Below are 5,360 nucleotides of genomic sequence, written 5' to 3'. Positions count from 1 at the left end.
GTACATTGTTGCGGCCGTATGGCTTTGATTACATGGCTCGGTCAATAGACCTAGCTGTATACACAACTTTTTGGCTAAGTACTTAGAGAAACTTAAACATGATATTTCTTCAGATTGTCAGTGTTCCATGTCCGTGGGATCTGACGGCCATCAATTGCTTCAAGGCGATATGTGCCGTCTCGGACTTCTTCCCTGATTCGGTACGACCCCTCCCAGTTTGGGGTCAACTTGCCGTCCTCATTGGCACGGCCAACAGCTTCCATTTTCCTCAACACTAGATCCCCCATTTTGAGTGGCCGCTTAGACACTCGGCGGTTATATGCCCTTGTCATCCTTAAACGATAAATTTCATGTCTAAGCGCCGCATTGCCCCTAGCTTCTGGAAGAAAGTCTAGAGCGGTCTTCATGGCCTCCCAATTGGCCGATTCATCATAGAGCATTACCCGCAAAGTGGGCTCGTACATTTCAATTGGGAGTACAGCCTCAGCTCCATAGACCAAAAAGAATGGAGTCTCCCCTGTTGAGCTCTTTGCTGTTGTCCGTATGGACCATAGCACATTAGCCAACTCATCTGCCCATAGGCCGCCCGCCTTTTCAAGATTGCGCTTGATCCCATTTGAAATCAGCTTGTTATAGGCCTCAACTTGGCCATTGGCTTGTGGTCGGCCGACTGAGGCAAAACAATGAGTTATGCCCTGGTCCCCCAACCATTCCTTGAGTTGGCGCGTCTCAAACTGAGGTCCATTGTCGAACACCATTGACCGAGGTACCCCATACCGAGTGATTATGCTCTTCCAAATGAAGGCGGACACATCCGTCCATTTGATGCCCCGGACGGCCTCAGCTTCAACCCATTTAGTGAAGTAGTCTACTGCCACTATTACATATCGTCTCTGGCCGGACGCAGGAGTATACGGCCCCAAAATGTCCATGCCCCATTTAGCAAAAGGAAGCGGACTACTGATGGCTGATAGACTATTTGCTGGACGATGAATAAGGGTTGAAAACCTCTGGCCCTTGTCACATTTTTTCACCATTTGCATGGCGTCCGTATTCAAGCTCGGCCAGTAATATCCCAAATGTGTCGCTTTTTTAGCTAAGGCTCGTCCTCCAATATGTGAGCCACAATGCCCCTGATGGAGGTCGTCCAACACATCATGCCCTTTTTCAGGAGTTATACATTTAAGATAAGGCTTCACAAAAGCTTTTTTGAATAGCTCCCCATCCATCATCTCGAACCAGGCCGCTCTCCTCTTCATTAGCCAACTCTCTTTTGGGTCGTCCGGAAGTATTCCATCCCTTAGATAGGAAATAATTCCGTCCATCCAGGTCGAACTTCTATCTATTATCTGAACGGGCTCGGCATCAATACTCCTTTTCTCCTTTACTTCCCAAAACACTGATCTTGGAGTATCACATGATGCCGAGGAAGCCAATTTGGAGAGCGCGTCCGCTTGATGATTTTCTGATCGAGGAACTTGTCTGAGAGAGAAATGTTCTAGGCACTCGGCCTCATCCTTCACTAGCTGCATGTACTTCATCATGGCCGGCTCCCTAGCTTCGAAGCCACCATTGACTTGGTGGACTATTAGCCGGGAGTCCGAGCACACTTCAACTTTGGTTGCCCCGGCCGCTTTACACATCCTTAGGCCGGCCAACAATGCTTCGTACTCAGCTTCATTGTTTGACGCTTGGAACTGAAATCTCAACGCATACTCATATTTGTCTCCTTCAGGAGATTCACATATAACACCAGCACCACACCCAGTCGCTGTTGCACTACCATCCACAAACACTTTCCAGACTTGGTCCCCGGCCGGCTGAAGATCAGGCCGAGTCATTTCAGCCAAGAAATCCGCAAAAGCTTGCCCCTTGATTGCCTTCCTTGGTTCAAACACAAGGTCAAAGCCCCTGAGTTCCAAAGCCCACTTAAGCATGCGGCCACTTGCTTCTAACGTTGAGAACGACCTCTTCAAAGGTTGGTCTGTGTAGACCACACTTGAATGTGCCAAAAAGTACGGCCGTAGCTTATTTGATGCCATGTACAAGGCCAGGCCAAATTTTTCAATTGGGGGGTACTTAAGCTCAGCATTGTGAAGTACATGGCTAATAAAATACACCGGGACCTGATGGCCGTCCCTCTCAGCAAGAAGGACGGCACTTAGAGAATGTTCAGAGATGGCAAGATAGATATATAGCTTCTCATTCTTGAGCGGACTGACGAGGCGAGGTAATGTATGCAAGTGACTTTTCAACTGTACGAATGCTTCCTCGGCCTCCTCTGTCCACTCGAACATGGCTTTCTTCTTAATGGTTTGAAAAAAGTAACGACACTTATCCCCTGACCTTGACAAAAATCTTCCAAGGGCTGCTAAACAGCCGGTCAGTCTTTGCACCTCCTTAATTGTTCTTGGAGACTTCATATCAAGGACGGCTTGAATTTTTTCAGGGTTGGCCTCAATTCCACGTTGATCAATCAAAAATCCGAGAAACTTGCCGGACTCAACACCAAATACACACTTCTTTGGATTCAACATCATCTTATGCCGTCTGAGTTCGGTGAACGTTTCTCGTAGATCCTTGAGATGGTCGGCCGACTCTTTTGACTTGACAATCATGTCATCAATGTACACCTCCATGCTCCGGCCGAGCTGGTCTCTAAAGACTGTGTTAACAAGCCTCTGAAAGGTAGCAGGGGCATTCTTGAGGCCGAATGGCATGACTTTGTAACAGTACAACCCCTGCTCGGTCACAAACGCTGTCTTTTCTTGATCTTCTTCCCACAAAGGAATTTGGTGGAATCCGGAGTATGCGTCCATAAAACTCATTAGGGCGTGTCCGGCCGTAGAGTCAACCAAACGGTCAATCTTAGGAAAAGGGAAGCTATCCTTAGGACACGCCTTGTTCAAGTCCGTGTAGTCCACGCACATTCTCCAAGTTCCATTCGGCTTTTTCACAAGAAATACATTGGCCACCCAATCTGGGTAGAAGCATTGACGAATGAAACCGGCGTCCAGCAGCTTTTTCACCTCTGCTGCGGCCGCCTGATTCCTCTCTTCTCCGTGATTCCTCTTCTTCTGGCGGACAGGTTTTATCAAAGGATTCACGGCCAACTTGTGCACGGCCAGGTCAGGACTTATCCCTGGCATTTCACCAACTTCAAATGCAAACACATCTTTGAATTCTCTTAAAAGCTAAACTAACTCATCCCCAAGCAATCCCAAAGCTATAGTGCCGACACTAACTGTCCGTTCTGGGTGGTTGGAGTCAAGCACTATATCCTGGTGGCTGCCGGCCGGCTGGGGCCTCAACTCATCTGGCCGGCCGACAGTCATTAATTGCTAGGCTTCTTCTGCCCTGGCCGCCTTACGCTTCTGGCCGACCTGGTATGCTGGGAGTGAGGTTCCTTCTTCCTTTGGCTCGGACAGTTTTGGGCCGCGCGCTGTTGGCTTCACGGCCAGTGGATTACATTCCTTAGCCATTCTCTGACTTCCTTGAATTGTTCCAATTTTTCCGTCCGACCTTTCAAACTTCAACAACATTAAGTGAGGCACTATGACCGCCTTGGCTGCATTCAGAGTGGGGCGACCAAGGATGACGTTGTAGCCGGTCAACTCTTTAACAACAAGGAAGTGGACGACCATGTCTCTCCCCTCTCCCTTCTGCCCGAAACGGGTTGGAAGATCAATCCGTCCGGCCGGATGAATGACATTCCCCCCAAATCCTACCAAGGGGTGAGTGATATCCTGGAGAGCATCTTCTGGGAAGCTTAAATTCCTTAGGGCAGACAGGCTGATGATATCGGCCGAACTGCCCGTATCAATCAATATTCGTCCCACCTTCAAATTTGCTATCTTCATGACAAAGACCATGGGATCATTGTGCAAAGCCCTGACCTCTCCACGGTCAGCCTCACTTATGATCACTTCAGGAAATGGCTCGGCCTTAACGGCGTCCGTTTGCATCACATTTGACAAATTTCGAGCATCCTGCTTGATTCCTTTCATGGTAGGGCCACCTAAAGCAAAGCCTCCTGATATCACGGCCACAAAACCTGAATCAGTGCTATTCCCATCATCTTCCTTGTCATTTTTCTTATCACTTTGTTGCTTTTTCTCGGACGTGTTGTCTGTCCGTTTTTAGGTGAATTTGGACTTGGTCACATAAGGTTTCAGCAGACCCTTGTCGGCCAACTTATCCAACAGCCTCTTCAGATTGATACAATCGTTCGTGTCATGACCTACATCCTTGTGGTAATGACAATACTTGTTCTTGTTTCTGTACTGGGCCGAGCCTCTCAAAGGCTGAGGCTTCTCAAACTCAAACTTGTCCTTTATTTCCATCAAAATGGAGTAGCCATCCTTGTTGAACTCATACTGAGGCTCGTACGTCTTGCTTTTCTTTGACTTGGGTTGCTTGTCATCAGCTACCCAAATTTCTTTTCTTTTGCTTCCTTCTTTCTTTCGGCCGGCCGAGTCTTGCTGATAAGATTGCTTCTTTTCAGCCCCCTTGGCCGGCTGTTCTGATTTGGTGAGCGAACAAAAGTCTGCGGCCTCAATATAGGCTTCGGCTTCTCGCAATACACCTGCGTATGACCGAATCTTTTTCCTTACCAAATCAAACTTAAAACCATTATGCCTTAATCCCCGGAGAAATTCTGAGTATGCCATTTCGTCCGGAAGATTATGAATTTGGGCTTTTTCTTGGTTAAATCTTTGGACGTATGAGCGTAGTCCTTCGTTCTTCCCTTGAACAATTGTTGCCAAGTTGAGACTTGTCTTTCTTGGTGGGATGTTGTATGAGAAATTTCCCACAAACAACAAACTGAGGGTGGTAAAACAATTTATGCATCCGGCCGGAAGGCTGTTAAACCAATCCTAGGCCACCCCCTTAAGAGTGGCCGGGAAGCATCTGCACCATGTAGCATCATCTACACTTTGCAAGTACATCAAATTCCTGTACGAGGTAATATGTTCCTATGGGTTGCCCGTACCATCATAGGCACCAACTAATACACTCTTCACTTTTGCTGGTTGAGGGGACGTTAGTATGTCTTGCGAAAACGGAGGCGGCTTATCTCCCAAATTCAACAAACGCATCTGCCAATCGATGGGCTGAGGCTGCGCGGACGTTCCAGCCAGGTAGGGAGCCTGGCCGAACACCTGGCCATACGACCCATATTGCCTAAAGACTTGGGGAGTTGGCTGTATCAACCCATTGAGTACTTGAGGGGGCTGATATTGTGATGGCTGAATTGGTCTGGGAGTAATGGTATGAGCGGCTTGACTTCTGCTGGAGACGGCCGTGTTGGTGTATTGAGAGAAAGATTGGTTGGAGGCTTCATCCGGCATGGTTGGGGT

Source organism: Chenopodium album, chromosome 13 (genome assembly GCF_948465745.1).
Source record: "Chenopodium album chromosome 13, dcCheAlbu1.1, whole genome shotgun sequence".
In the NCBI taxonomy this organism is placed as follows: domain Eukaryota; kingdom Viridiplantae; phylum Streptophyta; class Magnoliopsida; order Caryophyllales; family Amaranthaceae; genus Chenopodium; species Chenopodium album.
Note: the sequence above shows the minus strand (reverse complement) of the source record.